This window comes from Neoarius graeffei, chromosome 22 (genome assembly GCF_027579695.1).
Source record: "Neoarius graeffei isolate fNeoGra1 chromosome 22, fNeoGra1.pri, whole genome shotgun sequence".
Classification (NCBI taxonomy): Eukaryota; Metazoa; Chordata; class Actinopteri; order Siluriformes; family Ariidae; genus Neoarius; species Neoarius graeffei.
Window position 1 is genome coordinate 37,434,326 of NC_083590.1, and position 23,810 is coordinate 37,458,135.

General features: G+C 40.8%; 1 non-coding gene across 1 annotated transcript; it reads left to right on the forward strand.

Annotated features, from left to right (window-relative positions):
* The first annotated feature begins 18,521 nt into the window (after positions 1–18,521).
* LOC132871063 (U6 spliceosomal RNA) lies at positions 18,522–18,629 on the forward strand. Its single transcript, XR_009651252.1, has one exon. It is a non-coding gene; the product is annotated as a U6 spliceosomal RNA (small nuclear RNA).
* Positions 18,630–23,810: the final 5,181 nt, after the last annotated feature.

A 23,810-nucleotide genomic window follows, 5' to 3' on the forward strand; every position in this document is an offset into this window, starting at 1 on the left:
CACTGGAGCAGGAGTGGGAGCTGGATCAGGAGCAGGAACTGGATCAGGAGCAGGAACTGGATCAGGAGCAGGAGATGCAGGCAGAGATGTCAGCTGTGCCAGGGTTTTCCCAATTTGCTGAAGCAGTTCCTCGTGGCGAGCGAGGGCCTCACGTTGGCTGGTGAGCGTACGTCCATGAGCGTCCATGGTCGCTCCGAAGCGTGTCAAAGCTGCCATAATTCCCTGAAGGTTGGCCGGGTAGACAGTTGAAGCAGCCTCTGCTGAGTCGGTCATGACGGAGTCTTTCTGTTAGGGTTTTGCTGGGATTCGAACCTGGTTCGTTGGTGTGATAATCCAGCAAACCCCCACTAGGCCACCAGGGGGATGACTCAAATGCAGAGGCGTGAGGCGGAAGTAGAAAAAGAATCAAAAGGTTTATTTAAACTATATACACTATATACAGGGCAAAACAAAAGACAAAAAAAAAAAACAAAGAGTATAATCCAAAAGAAAAGCAAAGTGCAAAAATTCAAAAGCTAAGAAGATCAAAAAACACAGTACAAAGGAAACTGGAGATAAACATAACAGCACAAAGACTCCGTGACAAGAGGACTGAACTCAGGGGTATAAATAGACAAACTAATTAAGGACACAGGTGAAGATAATTAGGCAATTAACACAAACACAAAACACAGGAACAGTGGCAGCCTCTAGAGGCCAAAATAAACACGACATGAAAAGGAAATAACAGCGGCCTCTAGAGGCCAAAACAGTCCTAGTCCTAACATTCAGATGTTGGTTTAAGTCCGACAATACATTCCTCAAAAAGGGCATAGAAGAACAAAGTAATCCATCAACGTGTAGCATTCAATTTATTCTGGACCATTAAAGAATTCTGGAGGATATCAGAATGTTGGCGTACCAGCTTCCATCTACCCCCATTCATTCCTCTTTCCGCCTCTTTCGTTTTACGCTACTGATTAATAATCAAAACTTTATGTGGCTAATGCTACAGAAGGGGTTTATGCGCATGCGTCTACTTCTATTGTTCTGGTGTCTCCGATGGGACCGTCTTACAGCGCACATAGTGGTGTGGCATGTGTATTGCATCATGTTCAGCAAGTGTTGCGTTGCCATATGAACCTGATATTTTACTGATCCGTTGTCCATGTGGACGCGATATATTTTTTTAAAAAATCTCGTTGCCGTTGTTGTGTCGATGTAGCCTTAAAGTTGTATGCCTTTGTAGAAACACTGAGACAAAGTCTAAGTTCCAATCACTGAGTCATTGTTGTCACACGGAGCGCTTTCAGTACCGGCGCCAGGCGCCAATACACCACACTACACACAAACACCTGATACCATACATATCATTTATGTTGAGCTACTGCTTAAGGCCCTGTCCACACGGCAACGGATTCAGGTGACTCTGATAAAATTGTTTATCGTTTCGGCCTGGCGTCCACACGGCACCAGCGTTTTGGGTGCCCCAAAACGATATTTTTTGAGAACGGGTTCCAGAGTGGAAAAATCTGGCAACGGCGCCGTTGCGAAGTCATCTGGATGAGTAGAACGGATTTGTTTACGATGGCGTCACAACCACATGACTAGAACAAGCAGCACTCTCGCTGTTTTGTATGAACCACTGCATTGCATTCACTTTTGTATACAGCTTTTCTTTTAAATTAACAAGTAACTGAACCATTTCTTGAATTTCTTTTTTTTATTGGATAAGACTGCTTTTCAAAATGTTCACACACAATATAAAAAGTTATATAAATTATATAAAAATGCTTTTCAAAATGTTCACACACAATAAGAAAATTAAGTTATATAAAACTATGCACACTAATAAAACTAATTTGTACACACAGAAGGCACGATTTCCTCGCGTAGTCGCAGCCATCTTCTTGTTGTTGTGTGTTTGTTCCTGTGAGCGCTTCACACCGGGTAGAAGAAGGGGTTTATGTGCATGCGTCCTACTTCTTCTATTGTTCTGGTGTCTCCGATGGGACCGTCTTACAGCACACGTAGAGGTGTGGCATGTGTATTGCATCGTTTTCAGCAAGCATTGCGTTGCCATATGTACCTGATATTTTACTGATCCGTTGCCCATGTGGACGCGATATTTTTTTTAATAAAATCTCATTGCCGTTGTCGTCTGGATGTAGCCTGACTCTGTGGGTGCACACACAAGTTGTTTGTAGCAATAGTTTCATAACAAAAGTACCTCCTAGTTAAATGATCACACACACATGGGTTTCAGTACAATCTTTAATAACTTATCTTAGCGTGGTGAGTGGGAGTCACATTTGTTTGCTTCTGTTCTCTCCTGCAGCACTTCCGGGTGACCAAAGGACCCGAACTGTGGAAGCCGGCTGTCTTTGTAGTGCCAGTCTCGTTGCAAGCTAATGATTTCATCCAATTAAAATAATTAAGTGTAAATTAAGAATTGTGGTGAAGCCAGGGTTTTGTAATGTAAACAGTTGTTTTGTATGAGAGAAATGTAAGACTTTTGCTATTTGTAAATCTTGCCATTGTTATGTAAATGGGGGATAAATGGGGTTTTGTCTGTCTACAGCTGTTTGTGTTAATTGTAGGGGGAAGGGCTAGTGACTATTTAAGCCCTCTGAGGTGGGGTTTACATTAGACCGTATCAGTGGATCATCAGATTAACATTTTTAAAATGATTAGTGTGCACACAGCAACGCCAATACACAATTCGCGTGCACATAGCAACACCAATACACGGATACGCTTGGCTCCGCAGGCATCCTGCGCTCCAAATCACTCCGCCCTGAACAGCGAGTGCCCTCTGGAGGGTGCGCACTCCGGCCTTGCGCAGCACGCGAGTGAAGCGCACGAGCAGTGATTTGGGACTGAGCCGCTGTGTGTGTGATCTCAGTGCATGTCGGGCATGCGCGTCACTTACCACTTGCAAGTGGAAGGATGGCAAGCCTAAAGACAATCATAACTACACAATGGGCAGTATTTGCATCAGTATTTGCAGTATTTTCATACTTTTATACTCTTTAATGAAAGGTGATACAAGGCGGAAGTCCGCGCCGTTTTTCAGCAGTCGCATCACATGACCAACGCCAGCGAATCAGGAAGGTGGACGTCACAGTGACGTTGTCCAATGACGACGCCAGCTAGAGCTCAGCACAGCGTATCCGCGTATCCGCGTATTCTCAATGTTTACACAGCACCGGACCAGACACGATTTGGATTGAATACGTGGACCCTGGCGGATTCCCGTTTCCCGGCGTTTACAGGCCTTTTAATGTAAACGGACAGTGCATCCGCGAAGAAAATGAGACAGATACGGTCTAATGTAAACTTGGCCTGAAGGAGGTAGTTCATGGTCTGGCTATTTTTATTGCAGTCTGGTAGTTTGTAGTACTGAGCTGTGCAGTTGTTTGCTCTTAAGACTGGAAACTTTCTTTCTACTTTAGTCTAGTTACATTTTTGTCTTTTTTTTTGGTTAAATTCATAGGCCTACATTACTTTGTAACATTTTGAAATTCCAACTTTATTTTTTTATTTTTATTTTTGCTCACTTGCTCTCTTTTGGGAAAATCTGGACTGTAAATAAACCACCATCCTTGCACCGAAGTTGCAATTCTTGGCTGCATCATCATTTTGTCTCCAAACCCATGTGACAATTGTGTTCTTGAAATTGCACCAATTTTGTCCTCAGAATTTTTAACTAATTTGAAGTGTTTTGGCACTGTGTTTTGTTTACTTGTGATGTGTACAGTTTTTGTGTACAATTTTCAGAATGCTCTTGTACTATTTTGAACCAAATTAAAACAAAGAAAACAATCTGAAGTTGTCATTATTTTTAAGCTATCATGCCATGATTTTACCGGTCCGGCCCACACAGGAATGGATTTTCCTCCATGTGGCCCCTGAGCAAAATGAGTTTGACATCCCTGTCTTACACACATGCAAAGAAATTCTATACAGCGAAAATAGTGCTTTCAAAAATAATGAAATTGAAAGTTTTGACACACTTGCTTCTTAATTTTACAGCAAAACCCAGCAGCCTTCATTCTATATTTTTGTCTGAAAAATGTCTCTTATGGGCGGCATGGTGGTGTAGTGGTTAGCACTGTCGCCTCACAGCAAGAAGGTCCGGGTTCGAGCCCCGTGGCCGGCGAGGGCCTTTCTGTGTGGAGTTTGCATGTTCTCCCCGTGTCCGTGTGGGTTTCCTCCGGGTGCTCCGGTTTCCCCCACAGTCCAAAGACATGCAGGTTAGGTTAACTGGTGACTCTAAATTGACCGTAGGTGTGAATGTGAGTGTGAATGGTTGTCTGTGTCTATGTGTCAGCCCTGTGATGACCTGGCGACTTGTCCAGGGTGTACCCCGCCTTTCGCCCGTAGTCAGCTGGGATAGGCTCCAGCTTGCCTGCGACCCTGTAGAACAGGATAAAGCGGCTAGAGATAATGAGATGAGAAATGTCTCTTATGTAATACTAGCAGGTTACCCGGCGTTGCCTGGGTTTTGTAAAATTCTGGGTTGCCCCTAGACTTCCATGTCAAATTTGGTGAAGATCCATCAAGAAATGGTCATGTTAACCCAAGACAAACAAAAATCCAAACATCCACCACCCAGAGGCCTACCGGGGCCCAAATATGGAATTTTTGAGTTCAACCACAATTTGGCAATCTCCTGTACCTATGTTCCAAGTTTAGTGAAGATCTGTTGAGAGTTTGTGTTGATAAATGTAATGTGAAAGGCATTGAGAGAGGGGGTGGGTGTATGTTGTGCCCCCCAGGGATTTCCATGGGGCCTGTACATGAATTTTATTTATATCTGCAAAATTCCAGGTCATCCCCGGACCTACTTGCCAAATTTGGTGAAAATCCATTGAGAAATGGCGACTTTAGGTCAAGACAAACAAACAAACAAACAAACAAACAAACAAATTTTGGCACTTATTATATGGAAGAGAATTTTCTTTCCTGACATACAAACACTGTTCTGTAACATTTAATTTTGTGCTGAAAAACTGATGTTTAGAAATCTGACCTGATAATATAGAAGTCATACAATAAAAATGTATTCCAAAGTTTGCGTTAAAAACAAAAAGGGTGTCTATGACTTTTGCACAGTACTGTACTGTATATTAAGAAAGTTTCATCATAAAAACAAGGTTAGCCTATGACTATGACTACCTCCCCTTACAAAAAAGAAGTTTATTCAAGTGTGCTTCTAGTATACGTCTTTTAAACTAAAAATAAGAGATTATGCTTTCAGTTTACTTTTTATTTACTTATCAGATATATACTTAATAAAGTTATACATAAGTATACTTGGCTTATACTGAAAAGTATATTGAAAAGTCTAAGTATATTAAGCTTATACTTAAACTTTTGATCAAGATATACTTAACAAAAGTGTAATAAAGTATTAAAATATTTGTGCCTTATGTTTAAGTGGACTTGCCCTGTACTTGTGCTTCAGCATTGTTGACTCTTAGGTATGTCTGTGGTTCCATATAAGTTTTTTTTTTATTTTATTTTTAATTTCTCCTGAGTGGGATAATTAAATTTTATTTATTTATTTATTTTTCTTTTGAGCTTGGATATCAATTCCAGTTGTCATTGCCACGTTTTTATACTTTGGCATTTAATACAATGTTGCTTTAAATTTTAATTTTTAAAGAAAATGAAAATGTTCTTAATCCTGAGTGTCTGTTGTTATTTTGTGAATTCTTACCTTTATAACTTCATTGTAACTTAAGGTACAAAACACTTAAGTTGTCTACTGGTAGTGTGCATGAGGTAAGGGTTAGGGATAGAAAACTAATAGTATACCTAGAAGGGGAATTGCAGTATACTTCAAAACTAAAAAGTGAACTAGATGTATATAACCAGTAACTAATAGTATATGTCCAATATGGTATAAAGTATACTTTTATAAACTAAAAAGTGGCCTAGAAGTGTGTAACGAGTAAACCAATAGTATATTCCAGTATACTACAAAGTATACTTTAGTAAACTAAAAAGTGGACTAGAAGAATAAAACAAGCAAACTCATAGTATATTTCCAGTATACTATGAAGTACGCTTTTGTAAACTAAAGAGTGGACTACAAGTATAGAACTAGTAAACTATTAGTATATAGGTTTACTTGTGGTATACTTGCAGTACAAAATAAAAAAAATACTGGTTGTATACTCAAAGTTTACTTCTCTTAGACTTAAAGTATACTTTTTATAAACTAAAAGTGGGCCAATTTAGTCCCAAGAAGTATTAAATTAGTTTACTTACAAGTATACTGTAACTGCATTGATATCAGTATACTTGGTATACAAAAGTATACTTAAGACTCTTGAAAAAACTGTACAAAATCTCAGTTCCTCAACATCTGAATTTGACATTCTGCCCACCAACTTTTCTAAGTCTGTTCTTCATCTTATAATTACAGATGTGCTTCAAATCATAAATACATCCCTAGAGACTGGGATTGTTCCTATGTCCCTGAAAAAAGCCATTGTAAAGCCCCTACTTAAAAAGAATAATCTGGATGCTTCAGTATTAAACAACTACAGGCCAATATCAAATCTACCATTCATTGGGAAAATCTTTGAAAAAATTGTCTTCAATCAATTAACTGCCTTCTTGATGTCAAACAGCTGTTTTGATAACTTTCAGTCAGGATTTCGTGCCAATCATAGCACTGAAACAGCGCTGATTAAAGTTATAAATGACATACGTCTTAATACTGATGCAGGCAAAACATCGGTCCTGGTGTTACTGGACCTCAGTGCAGCTTTTGATACTGTTGATCACAACATACTGCTATATCGACTTGAACACTGGGTTGGGTTGACTGGTAAAGTTATCAATTGGTTAAAATCATACTTAAAAGATATAAGCTTCTTTGTTACCATGGGAAATTGTACCTCAACATCAATGTCCTTGACCTGTGGTGTCCCCCAGGGGTCGATTCTTGGACCATTACTATTCAACCTTTATATGCTCCCACTTGGGCAAATTATCAAGGACAACTCAATTTTGTATCACTGCTATGCAGATGACACCCAAATTTATTTTGCTCTATCACCTAATGATTATGCCCCCCTTGAATGTCTCTACCAGTGTATCGACCAAATCAACAACTGGATGTCACAAAATTTTCTTCAGCTGAACACAGATAAAACAGAAGTAATTCTATTTGGGAAAAAAGATGAAAGACTCAGGATTACCACTATTCTTGACACAAAGGGGATTAAAACAAAATAAATGGTTAAAAAGCTTGGTGTTTTCATTGATAGCGAGCTAAATTTTGACAGGCACATGAAAGCAATCACTAAAACGGCATTTTATCACCTAAAAAACATTTCCAAACTAAGAGGACTTATGTCAAAAAATGATCTGGAAAAACATACATGCCTTCATCTCTAGTAGGGTTGATTACTGCAATGGCCTTTTCACAGGCCTGCCAAAAAAGACCATCAAACGACTTCAGCTGGTTCAAAATGCAGCGGCTAGGGTTCTCACACGAACAAAAAGAACAGAGCACATTACTCCAATTCTAAGGTCCCTTCACTGGCTTCCAGTAAGCTACAGAATTGACTTTAAAGCATTGCTGCTGGTGTACAAATCTCTAAATGGTACAGGGCCCAATTACCTCTCTGATATGTTGCAGCGGCCTAACCCAATCAAATCTACCAGATCGCAGCAGCAAAATTTACTGTTAAAACCTGTTGTTAAAACAAAGTGTGGTGAAGCAGCTTTTAGCTACTCTGCAGTACAGCTATGGAACCAACTGCCAGAGGACATCAAAAATGCTCCTGCTGTTGGCAGCTTCAAATCTAGACTAAAGACCAAGCTGTTTTCAGATGCTTTCTGCTAAATTATTAATATTGTCATCTCTACATGTTTTAAACTCTTAACTTTTACAGTCTCTGCATGTTTTAAATTTTACTTAACTTTTATTCTATTTTATTCTGCTGTTTTTTTTCTTTTACTGAACTTTTACTTCATTTTATTATTTTATTTCTACTACTGTTTAATTCTTATTATTTTTCTTCCCCATTTCACACATCACATCACATTATCTCTAGCCGCTTTATCCTTCTACAGGGTCGCAGGCAAGCTGGAGCCTATCCCAGCTGACTACGGGCGAAAGGCGGGGTACACCCTGGACAAGTCGCCAGGTCATCACAGGGCTGATACATAGACACAGACAACCATTCACACTCACATTCACACCTACGGTCAATTTAGAGTCACCAGTTAACCTAACCTGCATGTCTTTGGACTGTGGGGGAAACCGGAGCACCCGGAGGAAACCCACGCGGACATGGGGAGAACATGCAAACTCCGCACAGAAAGGCCCTCGCCGGCCACGGGGATCGAACCCGGACCTTCTTGCTGTGAGGCGACAGCGCTAACCACTACACCACCGTGCCGCCCCCTTTACTTAAGTATACTTAATAAAATGAACTTGAAGTATACTTCTTTTTGATAAGGGTAATTACCTTTGACAGGCGCGTGGCTGAGCAAAATTGCTCTGCTTTGTAACATATTAAGATTTCTGAGCTTGATTGTGTCTTCTAAACACCAGCACTGTGTGTTATGATGATGATGATGACAGCAGGTTGAGCCCAGTGAGTATTTGATACCTGGTTGATTAATGTAGAATATCATGCTTGCGAATGCATAATAGTTAGAAGAGAAATTTCCTGTTTTTTTTTAAATATACAGTAACTTTGATGGCTTTCAGGTGGCATGGTGGTGTAGTGGTTAGCACTGTCACCTTGCAGGAAGAAGGTTCTGGGTTCGTGCCCAGTGGCCATGCAATTTCATAGCTTAACTTGATTTTCTCATTTGTGGCAAAATCCCACCCTTAGTGTTTGATTGACAGTTCTATGTTGAAGATGCAAATAGGATGGAGTTTGTGTTTTACTTTTGGCCAAGATAGAGCATGAGGATGAGAATTGTAAATGTAAGTACCAGTCAAAAGTTTGGGCACACCTACTCATTCATAGGTTTTTCTGTATTTTGACTCTTTTCTACATTGTAGAACAAAACTGAAGATGTCAAAACCATGAAATAACATCTGGAACATAAATGGAATTATGTGGTAAACAAAAAAGTGTCGAAAAAAAAAAGGCTTGATATTTTTGATTCTTCAGAGTAGCCAGTGTTTACCTTGATGACGCTTTGCACACTATTGGCATTATCTTAACCAGCTTCATGAGGTAGTCACCTGGAATGCTTTTCAATGAACAGCCGTACCTCGTCAAAAATTAATTAGTGGACGAGTTTCTTGCCATCTTCGTGTATTTGAGATCAAACAGTAAATAATAAACATACAGTAAATAGCCCTGTTCCACAACTGTAGTAATCCATATTATGTCAAGAACCGCTCAACTGAGTAAAGAGAAACGACATCCATCATTAATTTAAGACATGAAAGGTAGACTGACTTTCAGATTTTTCAGGTTTAGGTCATAAAAAAAAAATATTCCCTGACACCCAATTATTTTTACCTCATCCATGGCGGAGTAAGCAGGGTGAGGTATTGTAATCAGTGTGGTTTGTTTGTTTGTTTGTTTGTTTGTGTGTGTGTCTGTCTGTTAACAATCTAGTGTCTAGATGGTTGCACCAATCGACTTCACATTTTCAGGGTAGGTGGGCAATGGTCCGTAGATTACCTGATTAAATTTTGGGGGTAATCGGGTCAAGGTGAAGGTCAAGGTCACTGGAAAGGTCAACTTTTCAGTCAAAATAACATAATTTCCATTATAACTCAAAAACGGTTGCCGATAGACAGATGCTTACTATTATGAGCATATAGTATGCTATCTTAAAAGTTATGAGCATAATAGTATCCCATATGGCCTTTCATTTGGCATCATGATCTTTGACCTTGAGTGACCTTGAAAAGTCAAACTCAAGGTCACAGATTTTCAGAGGGCTGTAACTTGAAAATGGTTGACGGTAGACAGATATTGACCATTATCAACTGCTAGGAAGTGCCATATGGGCTTTCATTAGGCACTATGATCTTTGACCTTGAGTGACCTTGAAAGGTCAAACTGAAGGTCATGGGTTTTCAAAGGGCTATATCTTTAAAATAGTTAATGATACCCAGATGTTTACCATTATCAACATATAAGAAGTCCCATATGGGCTTTCAGTTGCTGCCATAACCTTTGACCTTGAATGACTTTGAAATGTCAAACTCAAGATCATGGATTTTCATAGGGTTATAACCTGACAGCTAATGATTGAGAAATATTACCATTATCAACATATAGGTATAAAATAAGTGCTGCCGGGTGAGGTTTGTTTTGCCTGGCAACACTTCTTGTTTAGTGGATCAAAAGCTACTGAATTTGAATCACAGACTTCCAGTTTTATTAGTTTTTTTTTTAATAGAGCAATGAATGAATTTAGGGCCATGTGGCCCTAAATTCTCTGCTATTATTTCCTGCTTCACCATGACGCGATCCAAGATACTACGTCATGCATCATGTGGTGGGCTTCCCCCGTTTGTGCAAGGCATTGTGGGATCCAAATTTGAAATGGGAAAGGAAAACGGAGGCCGTGAATGAAACACAAAAGACCGACTACAGTAACGGAAAATGAGAAGAAAAGATACTATGTTGCAAAGGAAAGAAATGCAAGACCAAACTAATAAATATCGGCGGTCAGCGAGCACCTCGGTGTGATCAGCTGTTCGTTTAGCGACAGAATGATGGAACTGTCAGTGCACGCTCAAGGTAAACCTGTAGATGGCAGTAATGCAACACTGGATGCCAGCTGCCATAAAACCCAAAAGAAGAAGAAGAAGCCAAAAGGTAAACCTGTGCATGCGCACACGGACTTCCTCTGTCTGCGTGAAGCAAGCGATTTCCTGCACATTATTTGCTCGGGAATCCCCTCAAATTAAATACCTTCCCAGCCACAGAATGGCTTGTTTTTTTGAGATATTACAAAAGTAAACATATATCACAATGACCAAATTTCAGACGGAACTAAATTTCACCAGTGTTATGAAATCGAAAGGCCGTCTACTTTGAAGTAACTTTTAATTAATAAAAATAAAGAAAATCCATTGAATTAAAAAGTGTGTCCAGACTTTTGACTGGCACTGTAAATGTTTTGCAAATGAATTTAAACGCCTAAAACTATGCGCCCACACTCAGAAAATGCAATGGCAGAATTTGAGTCAAGTTCAGAATATTCATCTCATTATCTCTAGCCGCTTTATCCTGTTCTACAGGGTCGCAGGCAAGCTGGAGCCTATCCCAGCTGACTACGGGCGAAAGGCGGGGTACACCCTGGACAAGTCGCCAGGTCATCACAGGGCTGACACATAGACACAGACAACCATTCACACTCACATTCACACCTACGCTCAATTTAGAGTCACCAGTTAACCTAACCTGCATGTCTTTGGACTGTGGGGGAAACTGGAGCACCCGGAGGAAACCCACACGGACACGGGGAGAACATGCAAACTCCGCACAGAAAGGCCCTCGCCGGCCATGGGGCTCGAACCCGGACCTTCTTGCTGTGAGGCGACAGCGCTAACCACTACACCACCGTGCCGCCCTCAGAATATTCATTCATATCAAAATTTGGTAGTAACTCTAGTAACTGAGATATAATATAATATATTATATCTCAGTATATGGCCACAATTTCAGCTTCGAATGATTTTTGCCTGTCTGCTTGTTGATGCCTGCCATTTTGGTGCCATTTTGTTACATTAGGAAAAGTTGATGTCAGCTGATTTCTTAAAGGTCAGAGAGACCTTTTTCAGAAAGACTGCATGAATGTCTGAAGATTTATGAGCAAAATCCAAACCATGTTTCAACCCATAAAAGCACAGACCATGATTGAATGTCAGTGAGACTCTTATTTTTGCCGTTCCTGTTTGACACTACCTTTTTTTAGCCTCTAGATTTCGAACCAGTGCACCCTGTATTGTTTGACTGCACTTGACATACGCAAGTGTTAGAGTTTTTATTTGAGTGGAGCTTCTGTGTTTAAGCTATGAGCAGAGAGAGAGAGAGAGAGAGAGAGAGAGAGAAAACACAGTTGATGTTATGCATGCAAAGTAGACTAATGTAAGTCTGTTTTTAAAGCGAGTGCATAGGAGAGATTAATAAAGAAAGGCAATGAGAGAGGGATGTGCAATTAAGTTTCATAAGACGGATGGGGTTTTTAATGATTTAACTTTCTCCTAAGACAAAGAAATGGGAAAGCTGGAGCTGAACCAGAGTCTGTGTACGTTAGTGTGTATGCTTAATGACTCTCTGAGCAGACATTAGAAATTTAATAACTGTGCCAATATGATTAATGAGCAAAGACGACGACTGTCATCACTGCATTGATTCCACCTTCGGTAAATTTCATTACCTTGACAGCACCCTGCCTTGTTGTCTGCTTTAAACGACAGACACATACCATGCCATGAGATCAGAAGTGGCTTCAAAAATGCATGTGGCCTTAAAATCTCATCTCATCTCATTATCTCTAGCCGCTTTATCCTTCTACAGGGTCGCAGGCAAGCTGGAGCCTATCCCAGCTGACTACGGGCGAAAGGCGGGGTACACCCTGGACAAGTCGCCAGGTCATCACAGGGCTGACACACAGACACAGACAACCATTCACACTCACATTCACACCTACGGTCAATTTAGAGTCACCAGTTAACCTAACCTGCATGTCTTTGGACTGTGGGGGAAACCGGAGCACCCGGAGGAAACCCACGCGGACACGGGGAGAACATGCAAACTCCACACAGAAAGGCCCTCGCCGGACCCAGGGTTCGAACCCAGGACCTTCTTGCTGTGAGGCGACAGCGCTAACCACTACACCACCGTGCCGCCCGGCCTTAAAATTTAAAATGCAATTTGGGTCAGATTAAAAAAAAAAAAAAAACTGTCCAAAAGGATTCACCTTCTGAACCTAAGGAAAGTCAGAGTATTACTGACGTAGAAGTATAATTTATGCTTCCTTATGATCAAGTTTCAAAGCCCTCAATGTCTGAAAGGCACTTTAGGGAGTGTAGCAGTTCAGAAAAGTCACTCTTTGAATGGGATGTGTGCAAAAAAACAAAACCAAACAACAACAACAACAACAACAACAAAAAAAAAAACACACCCAAAATATGTGTAAATGAAAGGGACACACACACACACGTGTGTGAGGCTTCACGTTTTCTCAGAGTGCATACTGTATCTCCACCAAGCCACATACACTCACTGGTCAACTTGTTATTGATTCTAAGGTCCCTGTTCTTGGCTGGCAAGAGTGGAACCCAATGTGGTCTTCTGCTGCTGCATGCTGAGATGCTTTTCTGCTCACCATGATTGTAAAGAGTTGCTATGAGTTACTATATCCTTCCTGCCAGCTCGAACCAATCTGGCCATTTTCCTCTGACCTCTCTTATCAACAAGACGTTTGTTTCCACTCACTCACTTGATGTTTTTTGTTTTTCGCACCATTCTGTCTGTGTAAACTCTAGAGACTTTTGTGTGTGAAAACCCCAGGACATCAGGAGCAGTTTCTGAAATACTCAAACCAGTCCATCTGGCTCAAACCAACACCCATGCCACAGTGAAAGAAAATCACACTTTGAGATCACAATTTTTCCCATTCGGATGTTTGAACATCGTGAACATTAATAAACTGAAGCTCTTGATTTGTATCTGCATGATTTGATACATTGTGCTGCTGTCAAGGAATTGGCTAATTAGACAACTGCATAAAACAACAGGTGGATGGGTGTTCCTAATAAACTCACTGCCCACTTTATTATTATCAACATCAAAATCAAATCAGGGCGGCACGGTGGTGTAGTGGTTAGCGCTGTCGCCTCACAGCAAGAAGGTCCGGGTTCGAGCCCAGTGGCCAGCGAGGGCCTTTCTGTGTGGAGTTTGCATGTTCTCCCCATGTCCGCGTGGGTTTCCTCCGGGTGCTCCGGTTTCCCCCACAGTCCAAAGACATGCAGGTTAGGTTAACTGGTGACTCTAAATTGACCATAGGTGTGAATGTGAGTGTGAATGGTTGTCTGTGTCTATGTGTCAGCCCTGTGATGACCTGGCGACTTGTCCAGGGTGTACCCCGCCTTTCGCCCGTAGTCAGCTGGGATAGGCACCAGCTTGCCTGCAACCCTGTAGAAGGATAAAGCGGCTACAGATAATGAGATGAGATGAGATGAGATGAGAAAATCAAATCAGTTGAACCTCGGATAATACTAAAGCTGTGCACCAAATTTCAGCAAAATCCGTTCACTACTTTTTGAGTTATGTTGAGAACAGACAAAAAAAAAAAATCCTTGATCCACATGTAACTCAAAAAGTAGTGAATGGATTTGCATCAAAATCTAATCAATTGTTCTTTGGCACATCTTTCCTCAAAATTTCATCAAAATCTGTTTACTACTTTTTGAGTTACATTAGAAACAAACAAACAAGCAAGCAAACAAACAAATGGAGGCAAAAATATAACCTTCTCCAACAACATTGGCAGAGGTAAATAGTCTGTTTTTTACCCTTAATCTGAAAAAAGATAATATTCCAACTAAGTTGTTTAAATGATGAATGAAAATGAATATTCCACTCGTATTCCTGTTCATGTGCAACCACGGATACGCCCAGCCATGCAAACTGTTCTACAACGCACAGCAGAGCTGACCAAAAACAGACAGGAGACTGTGTGTCAGACAAAACTGCCATAAAATCCCCCAATTGAGATGCATATTCCGAATGCACTGTATACATCCAAAGAACACCTGAATGCTCCTAAAACCCGAATAATATCAGCATATCCCACGTTTTAATCATCCTTACTACAGCGCATATATATATATATATATATATATATATATATATATATATATATATATATATATACAGTGAGAGTAAATAGTATTTGATCCCTTGCTGATTTTGTTGGTTTGCCCACTAATAAAGACATGATCATTCTATACTTTTAATGGTAAATGTATTCTAACATGGAGAGACAGAATATCAAAAAGAAAATCCAGAAAATAACTTTAAAGAATATATTTTAATTGATTTGTATTTCATTGAGGGAAATAAGTATTTGATCCCCTAGTATGCATTAGGAGTTCTGGCTTTCACAGACCAGTTAGACACTCCCAATCAACTTGTTACCTGAATTGAAGACACCTGTTCTAACTAATCACCTGTATGAAAGACACCTGTTCACAGAATCAGACAATCAGACCGATTCCAAACTCTCCAACATGGGGAAGACCAAAGAACTCTCTCAGGACCTCAGAGACAGGATTGTTGACCTGCACAAATCTGGAATGGGCTACAAAAACATTAGCAAGATGCTGGGTATTAAAGTAACAACCATTGGTGCAATTGTGAGAAAATTTAAGAAGTATAACATGACCATCAATAGACCTCAGTCTGGTGCTCCACAGAAGATTTCACCTCGTGGGGTGGCAATGATCATGAGAACTGTGAGAAATCGGCCTGCAACCACACAGTGGGAGTTAGTGAATGACCTCAAGGCAGCTGGGACCACAGTCACCAGGAAAACAATTGGCAACACTTTGAGCTGCAATGGATTAAAATCCTGCAGTGCCCGAAAGGTACCCCTGCTTAAGAAGGCACATGTGGAGGCCCGCCTAAAGTATGCCAATGATCACCTCAAAGATGTACAAAGTGATTGGGAGAAGGTTCTGTGGTCAGACGAGACCAAAATTGAACTATTTGGCCTAAACTCTACTTGTCACGTGTGGAGGAAGAAAAATGTTGCCTATGACCCCAGGAACACTGTGCCCACCGTCAAGCATGGAGGTGGAAGCATTATGTTTTGGGGGTGTTTCTCTGCCAAGGGCACAGGGCTACTTCACCGCATCAGTGGGAAGATGGATGGAGCCATGTACCGTGCAGTCCTGAGGGACAACCTCCTCCCCTCTGCCAGGAAGTTGAAAATGGGCCGTGGTTGGGTCTTCCAACATGACAACGACCCGAAGCATACAGCAAAGGCAACAAAGGAGTGGCTCAAGAAGAACCACATTAAGGTCATGGAGTGGCCCAGCCAGTCTCCGGACCTCAATCCAATCGAAAATCTATGGAGGGAGCTGAAGGTCCGAGTTGCCAAGCGACAGCCCACCAACCTTAATGATTTAGAGAGGATCTGCAAAGAAGAGTGGGCCAAAATTCCCCCTGATATGTGTGCTAACCTTGTGGTTAACTACAACAAACGTCTGTCCGCTGTGCTTGCAAACAAAGGCTTTGCCACCAAGTATTAAGTGCTTTCGGCTAGAGGGATCAAATACTTATTTCCCTCAATGAAATACAAATCAATTAAAATATATTCTTTAAAGTTATTTTCTGGATTTTCGTTTTGATATTCTGTACCTCCATGTTAGAATACATCTACCATTAAAAGTATAGAATGATCATGTCTTTATTAGTGGGCAAACCAACAAAATCAGCAAGGGATCAAATACTTTTTACTCTCACTGTATATATATGCGCTGTACTAAGGACGATTAAAACATGTATATATTTAAAAAAAAAAAAAAAATATATATATATATATATATATATATATATATATATATATGCGTGTGTGTGTGTGTGTGACGAGTCATGGAATCCACGGACACATGTCGGCGGAAACGAATCCGAGAAAATCGCAAAAGAAGCATATAATTAATGCTTCTTTTGCGATTTTCTCAGATTCGTTTCAGCCATGTGTCCGTGGATTCCATAACTTGTCATATATATATATATATATATATATATATATATATATATACAGAGCCCTGTGATGACCTGGCGACTTGTCCAGGGTGTACCCCGCCTTTCGCCCGTAGTCAGCTGGGATAGGCTCCAGCTTGCCTGCGACCCTGTAGAAGGATAAAGCGGCTAGAGATAATGTGATGTGTGTGTGTGATATATATACAGTGCTCAGTGTAAATGAGTACACCCCCTTTGAAAAGTAACATTTTAAACAATCTCTCAATGAACACAAACAATTTCCAAAATGTTGACAAGACAAAGTTTTTAATATAACATCTGTTTAACTTATAACGTGAAAGTAAGGTTAATAATATAACTTAGATTACGCATTTTTTCAGTTTTACTCAAATTAGGGTGGTGCAAAAATGAGTACACCCCACAACAAAAACTACTACATCTAGTACTTTGTATGGCCTCCATGATTTTTAATGACAGCACCAAGTCTTCTAGGCATGGAATGAACAAGTTGGCGACATTTTGCAACATCAATCTTTTTCCATTCTTCAACAATGACCTCTTTTAGTGACTGGATGCTGGATGGAGAGTGATGCTCAACTTGTCTCTTCAGAATTCCCCAGAGAAAATAATTTCTTTACACCACAAAGGTGAAGGCTACAAGAAGATCAGCAAAGCTTTACTTATCAGTCAGAATACTGTAGCAAAAGTGGTACAAAAATTTAAGAAAGATGGAACTGCAACCATCTCACAGAGATGGTCGTCCAGGTCGTCCACAGAAGTTAACACCTCGACAGGAGCGTCTTCTGATGAGAAAGGTTGAAGAAAATCAGCATCCAAGTTCACTGCAGTTATCTAAAGAAGTAGAAAGCCAAACAGGGATGACTATTTCCCGTGACACAATACGGTGTACACTGCAGAGGAATGGCATGCATGGATGCTGTCCACGAAAGAAGCCTCTCCTAAAGCCCAGGCACAAAAAAGCCCACCTAGAGTTTGCCAGGGCCCATGCTGACAAAGATGAAGACTACTGGGACTCTATGCTCTGGAGTGATGAGACCAAGATAAATGTTTTTGGAACTGATGGCTTCAAAACTGTATGGCGTCGCAAAGGTGAGGAATCCAAAGAAAAATGCCTGGTGCCTACAGTGAAACATGGTGGTGGCAGTGTCCTTATGTGGGGCTGCATGAGTGCTGCTGGTGTCGGGGAGCTGCATTTCATTGATGGCATCATGAATTCATAGACGTATTGCTCTATACTGAAAGAGAAGATGCTACCATCACTCCGTGCCCTTGGTCGTCGTGCACTTTTCCAACATGACTAAACACACATCTAAGGCCACTGTTGGATTTCTGAAGAAGAACAGGGTGAAAGTGATTCAGTGGCCAAGTATGTCTCCTGATCTGAACCCAACCGAACACCTATGGGGAATTCTGAAGAGACAAGTTGAGCATCACTCTCCATCCAGCATCCAGTCACTAAAAGAGGTCGTTGTTGAAGAATGGAAAAAGATTGATGTTGCAAAATGTCGCCAACTTGTTCATTCCATGCCTAGAAGACTTGGTGCTGTCATTAAAAATCATGGAGGCCATACAAAGTACTAGATGTAGTAGTTTTTGTTGTGGGGTGTACTCATTTTTGCACCACCCTAATTTGAGTAAAACTGAAAAAATGAGTAATCTAAGTTATATTATTAACCTTACTTTCACGTTATAAGTTAAACAGATGTTATATTAAAAACTTTGTCTTGTCAACATTTTGGAAATTGTTTGTGTTCATTGAGAGATTGTTTAAAATGTTACTTTTCAAAGGGGGTGTACTCATTTACGCTCAGCACTGTATATTTTTAAACTGGAATGATACAGAGAAAATTAGCATGGCCCCTGCACAAAGATGACACGCAAAATCATGAAGTGTTACCACATTTTGGGTGGCATGGCGGTGCAGTGGTTAGCACTGTCGCCTCACAACAAGAAGGCCCTGGGTTTGAGCCCAGTGGCTGATAAGGGCCTTTCTGTGTGGAGTTTGCATGTTCTTCCTGTGTCTGCATGGGTTTCCTCCAGAGGTGGACAGTAACGAAGTACATTTACTTGAGTACTGTACTTAAGTACACTTTTTGAGTATCTGTACTTTATTTGAGTATTTTTTTTGGCAACTTATGACTTTAACTTCACTACATTTGAAAGGCAAATATCGTACTTTTCACTCCACTACATTTCTATCAAGCTCCTCGTTACTCGTTACTATGAAGCAGCTTTGAAAGTGGATGTTTTTTCTTTTCTTTTCTAAAACGTGATTGGTTTTTTCACAGGTGACACTGAGACAGTCTGTCAGTAATCACTAGGGTCACGTCACGTCCATAGACTGTATAAAATCAAGTTCAGTGATTTCTCAGCAGCGTTATTTAACACGATCAGTTGACGGCAGAATGGAAGGAGGCGGTTCTTATGGAGAATGCATGCACTCATGGCCCATGATTTTCTGAAAGGATTAAAGATTTGTTTTGTTTTAAATATTTGCTTTGTTTGCCGAAAACAGAGCACATCACGGCCTACAAAAACTCATCATCCAACTTGCGGAAGCATATTGAGGGATATAAACGTTTTGTTCCAAGAGAAAGCTTGCAATGAAGTTGTCTGTGCTTTTAGAGCTAGCGATAACGTTGCAATAGCTATGCAGTCTGGTTAGTCAAATGACTTTCTATGGATTTGCCCACCAAGCTGCCATCGCCTTGTCCACTGCTAATATTAACACATAGCTAGTTAACTTGGACACTGTTAGTTAGCGTGTAAAAACAGAGTTACGCTAACATGAATAACGTTAACTTATCTGGAGTACTTTCAGAAATATGTTTTAGCATAATCTTGCCAAATAAACAGAATGTAGAAATCTTTCTTTTCTAGTAGCGTTAGCTACCCAATATTATTTTGAGTTTGAAAAGCGTTTGCTAGCGTGTCAGGTGGAGTTTCACTGTCTAGCTAGCTTAACGTTAAACCACCATGATGGCACAGGCAGATTCATATGTGTATGAATACATACAATTACACGCATGTGCGCACACACACACACACACACACACACACACACACAACCTGTGAGATGGACTGTATTGTACTAGCCAGTCACAACAAATTACTGGAATTTTTTGTTTTGATGTCAGATGATGGGCTTGCTTTTTTTTTTTGTCTTGCTTAAAGCAGTGTTGCTGTTGGGCAGTTATTAAGCTTGGGGAGTGGAGCTGCATTTTAAGCAAGTTGGATTGTCATTTTTATTTTCTGAGCGAGCTGCATTTACAGCTACTTACTGTCTTCCTGATCAACATACAGTACATATATACACATATGTGTGCACCAGTGGCGGCTGCTGGTTTTTAAAACAGGGGAAGCCCATTTTACGCATTCATCGTAAAACCTGTAGGCCGGATATCAAAGCATAGAAAGGTGTGCCCCATTAGCATAGTGAACTAGACAACCCTACCTAGTGGCAGAAAGTATTTTTGCTTGTACATTTCATGTTATAGTCTGGCTTGCCAGGCTAGTGCCTCATATCCTTAATCAAAAATATCAAACATCCAAAAATCACTGGCTATTCAACGAAGAGCCTTGAACATCATACCCTGATATGCAACACAGAGTCTTTAACACAACATCCAGCTGTGCAACACATCCTTGAACATCTTCTGCAACACAGTCTGGAAATTCATAACCAGGTAGGCTATGCAACACACAGAACCTTGAATATTATACCCAGGTATAACCTATAACACAGAGCCCACCATTCTCTTAACATTACTGAACAATATACACACTTCAGATTCATGAACATGAACACTATTTATACACAAATTCTGCCCTCCGCTCCTTTTCCAGAAAATGGTCTGTGACCCTGTCATACCAGCTGGTTGTGCTTTCCAGAGACTTCACCAATTTCTGTTAGCAGCTAGCACTGCAGATCCCAATAAGGCTCAAGCTAGCCTACAACCAGATTGAACTACAAATGAAATAAACGAGTGAATTCACGAATGATCAAACTAATAGAATGGATGAAAGTTAACGGAGCACAACGAGTAATATTTACATTTATTTACAGAGTAATGTACAGAGACATCAATGAGAAGAAACGTTTATATGAAAAGAAATTCGGACAGCACTTTGGCACACGACTACACTTTCTCGACATCCGCTAGGGACTGACTGATCATACTTCCGTGTTCCTCGCCGAAGTACCGCCCTCCTCATGTCTTTCAAACACTACCTCCAATAATCCTTTATCAGCCCTGCTTCTTGTCCCTCCCACTGTCTCGTTTAGTCCCAGAGAAGCCCGGCTTCCCTGGAAGTGACGAGTTTGTTGATTTTAACCAATAACAACTAGCCGAAATTGGCTGTTCAGAGCCGTCTCGTAGACTGCAACGGATACCCGGCTTCCAGTCAGTGTTGCCAGATACTGCTGACATTTTCCATCCCAAAATATGTTCAAAACCCGCCAAAATGCACTTAAAACCGCCCAATCTGGCAACACTGCTGCCAGTCCATAGAGCCCATTGAAATAAGAAAGGTTACAGCCTGGCAGCAAAGGTGATTCTCGTAGTGAACTGCAAGTTCGTCAGACATCACTCAAATAAGTTACAGGATAGTTATGAACGTAAATACAATCTTGGGCATATATTATGTTGTGCAAGTTATTGTTTTAATGAGAATTCAACGTCGTAGACGCCGCAGTTTGGGGAGAGAATTTTAGGGGAAGCTCGGCTGCCCTTGTTGTCTCTGAGAAATCACCCCTGGTGTGCACACACTGCCAGAGCTGGGTCAGAACACTCCCATGCTGCTTTGTGGGGGTAGTGAGGAGTGTTACAAAAAAAAACAACAACAAAAAAACCCGAAAATGACAATTGCTCTTTTTCAGTTCAGTTGTGTTTCATGTTGTAACATTCTACCAGGTGTTTATTCTACAGGTTATATCGGTACAAGTTAGTCAGAAAATCCAGTCAGTTGCTTCAGAGACATTAGGTTTTGTAAGTGTGGCAATAATACAACGATGCGTTGACAGAAAATGTACTTTTAATACTTAAAAATTTTTAAAAGCAAGTATTTCAGTACTTTAACTTAAGTAAAAAAATTGACTACAACTTTCACTTGTATCGGAGTAACATTTGACCAGCGGGATCTGTATTTTGACTTAAGTATTAAAGTTTGGTTTCCTCTGGGTGCTCTGGTTTTCCCCACAGTCCAGAAACATGCAGGTTAGGCTAATTGGTGGCTCTCAATTGACCGTAGGTGTGAATGCGAAGGTGTGTGAATGGTTGTTTGTCTCTACTTGTTAGCCCTGCGATGATCTGGCAACTTGTCCAGGGTGTACCCCGCCTTTCGCCCGTAGTCAGCTGGGATAGGCTCCAGCTTGCCTGTGACCCTGTAGAAGGATAAAGCGGCTAGAGATAATGAGATGAGAGATGAGATATCTGTTGATATGTAATCTGATCATCTGTTGATAAACTCATCATTTTCTGGATGGATGAACACTGAAAATGACATTAAAATATGAAAATAATCTAACACTGAAAACAAGTCACGTCCGCATTCATTTTTACATTTGTTTGTTTGTGTTTTGTAATTGCCCATGAAACATTTATGCATTCATTCATTCAGTTATACTACGACCCTGATTCCAAAAAAGTTGGGACAAAGTACAAATTGTAAATAAAAACGGAATGCAATGATGTGGAAGTTTCAAAATTCCATATTTTATTCAGAATAGAACATAGATGACATATCAAATGTTTAAATTGAGAAAATGTATCATTTAAAGAGAAAAATGAGGTGATTTTAAATTTCATGACAACACATCTCAAAAAAGTTGGGACAAGGCCATGTTTACCATTGTGAGACATCCCCTTTTCTCTTTACAACAGTCTGTAAACGTCTGGGGACTGAGGAGACAAGTTGCTCAAGTTTAGGGATAGGAATGTTAACCCATTCTTGCCTAATGTAGGATTCTAGTTGCTCAACTGTCTTAGGTCTTTTTTGTCGTATCTTCTGTTTTATGATGCGCCAAATGTTTTCTATGGGTGAAAGCTCTGGACTGCAGGCTGGCCAGTTCAGTACCCGGACCCTTCTTCTACGCAGCCATGATGCTGTAATTGATGCAGTATGTGGTTTGGCATTGTCATGTTGGAAAATGCAAGGTCTTCCCTGAAAGAGACGTCGTCTGGATGGGAGCATATGTTGCTCTAGAACCTGGATATACCTTTCAGCATTGATGGTGTCTTTCCAGATGTGTAAGCTGCCCATGCCACACGCACTAATGCAACCCCATACCATCAGAGATGCAGGCTTCTGAACTGAGCGCTGATAACAACTTGGGTCGTCCTTCTCCTCTTTAGTCCAAATGACACGGCGTCCCTGATTTCCATAAAGAACTTCAAATTTTGATTCGTCTGACCACAGAACAGTTTTCCACTTTGCCACAGTCCATTTTAAATGAACCTTGGCCCAGAGAAGACGTCTGCGCTTCTGGATCATGTTTAGATACGGCTTCTTCTTTGAACTATAGAGTTTTAGCTGGCAACGGCGGATGGCACGGTGAATTGTGTTCACAGATAATGTTCTCTGGAAATATTCCTGAACCCATTTTGTGATTTCCAATACAGAAGCATGCCTGTATGTGATGCAGTGCTGTCTAAGGGCCCAAAGATCACGGGCACCCAGTATGGTTTTCCGGCCTTGACCCTTACGCACAGAGATTCTTCTAGATTCTCTGAATCTTTTGATGATATTATGCACTGTAGGTGATGATATGTTCAAACTCTTTGCAATTTTACACTGTCGAACTCCTTTCTGATATTGCTCCACTATTTGTCAGTGCAGGGCGGCACGGTGGTGTAGTGGTTAGCGCTGTCGCCTCACAGCAAGAAGGTCCGGGTTCGAGCCCTGTGGCTGGCGAGGGCCTTTCTGTGCGGAGTTTGCATGTTCTCCCCATGTCCGTGTGGGTTTCCTCCGGGTGCTCCGGTTTCCCCCACAGTCCAAAGACATGCAGGTTAGGTTAACTGGTGACTCTAAATTGACCGTAGGTGTGAATGTGAGTGTGAATGGTTGTCTGTGTCTATGTGTCAGCCC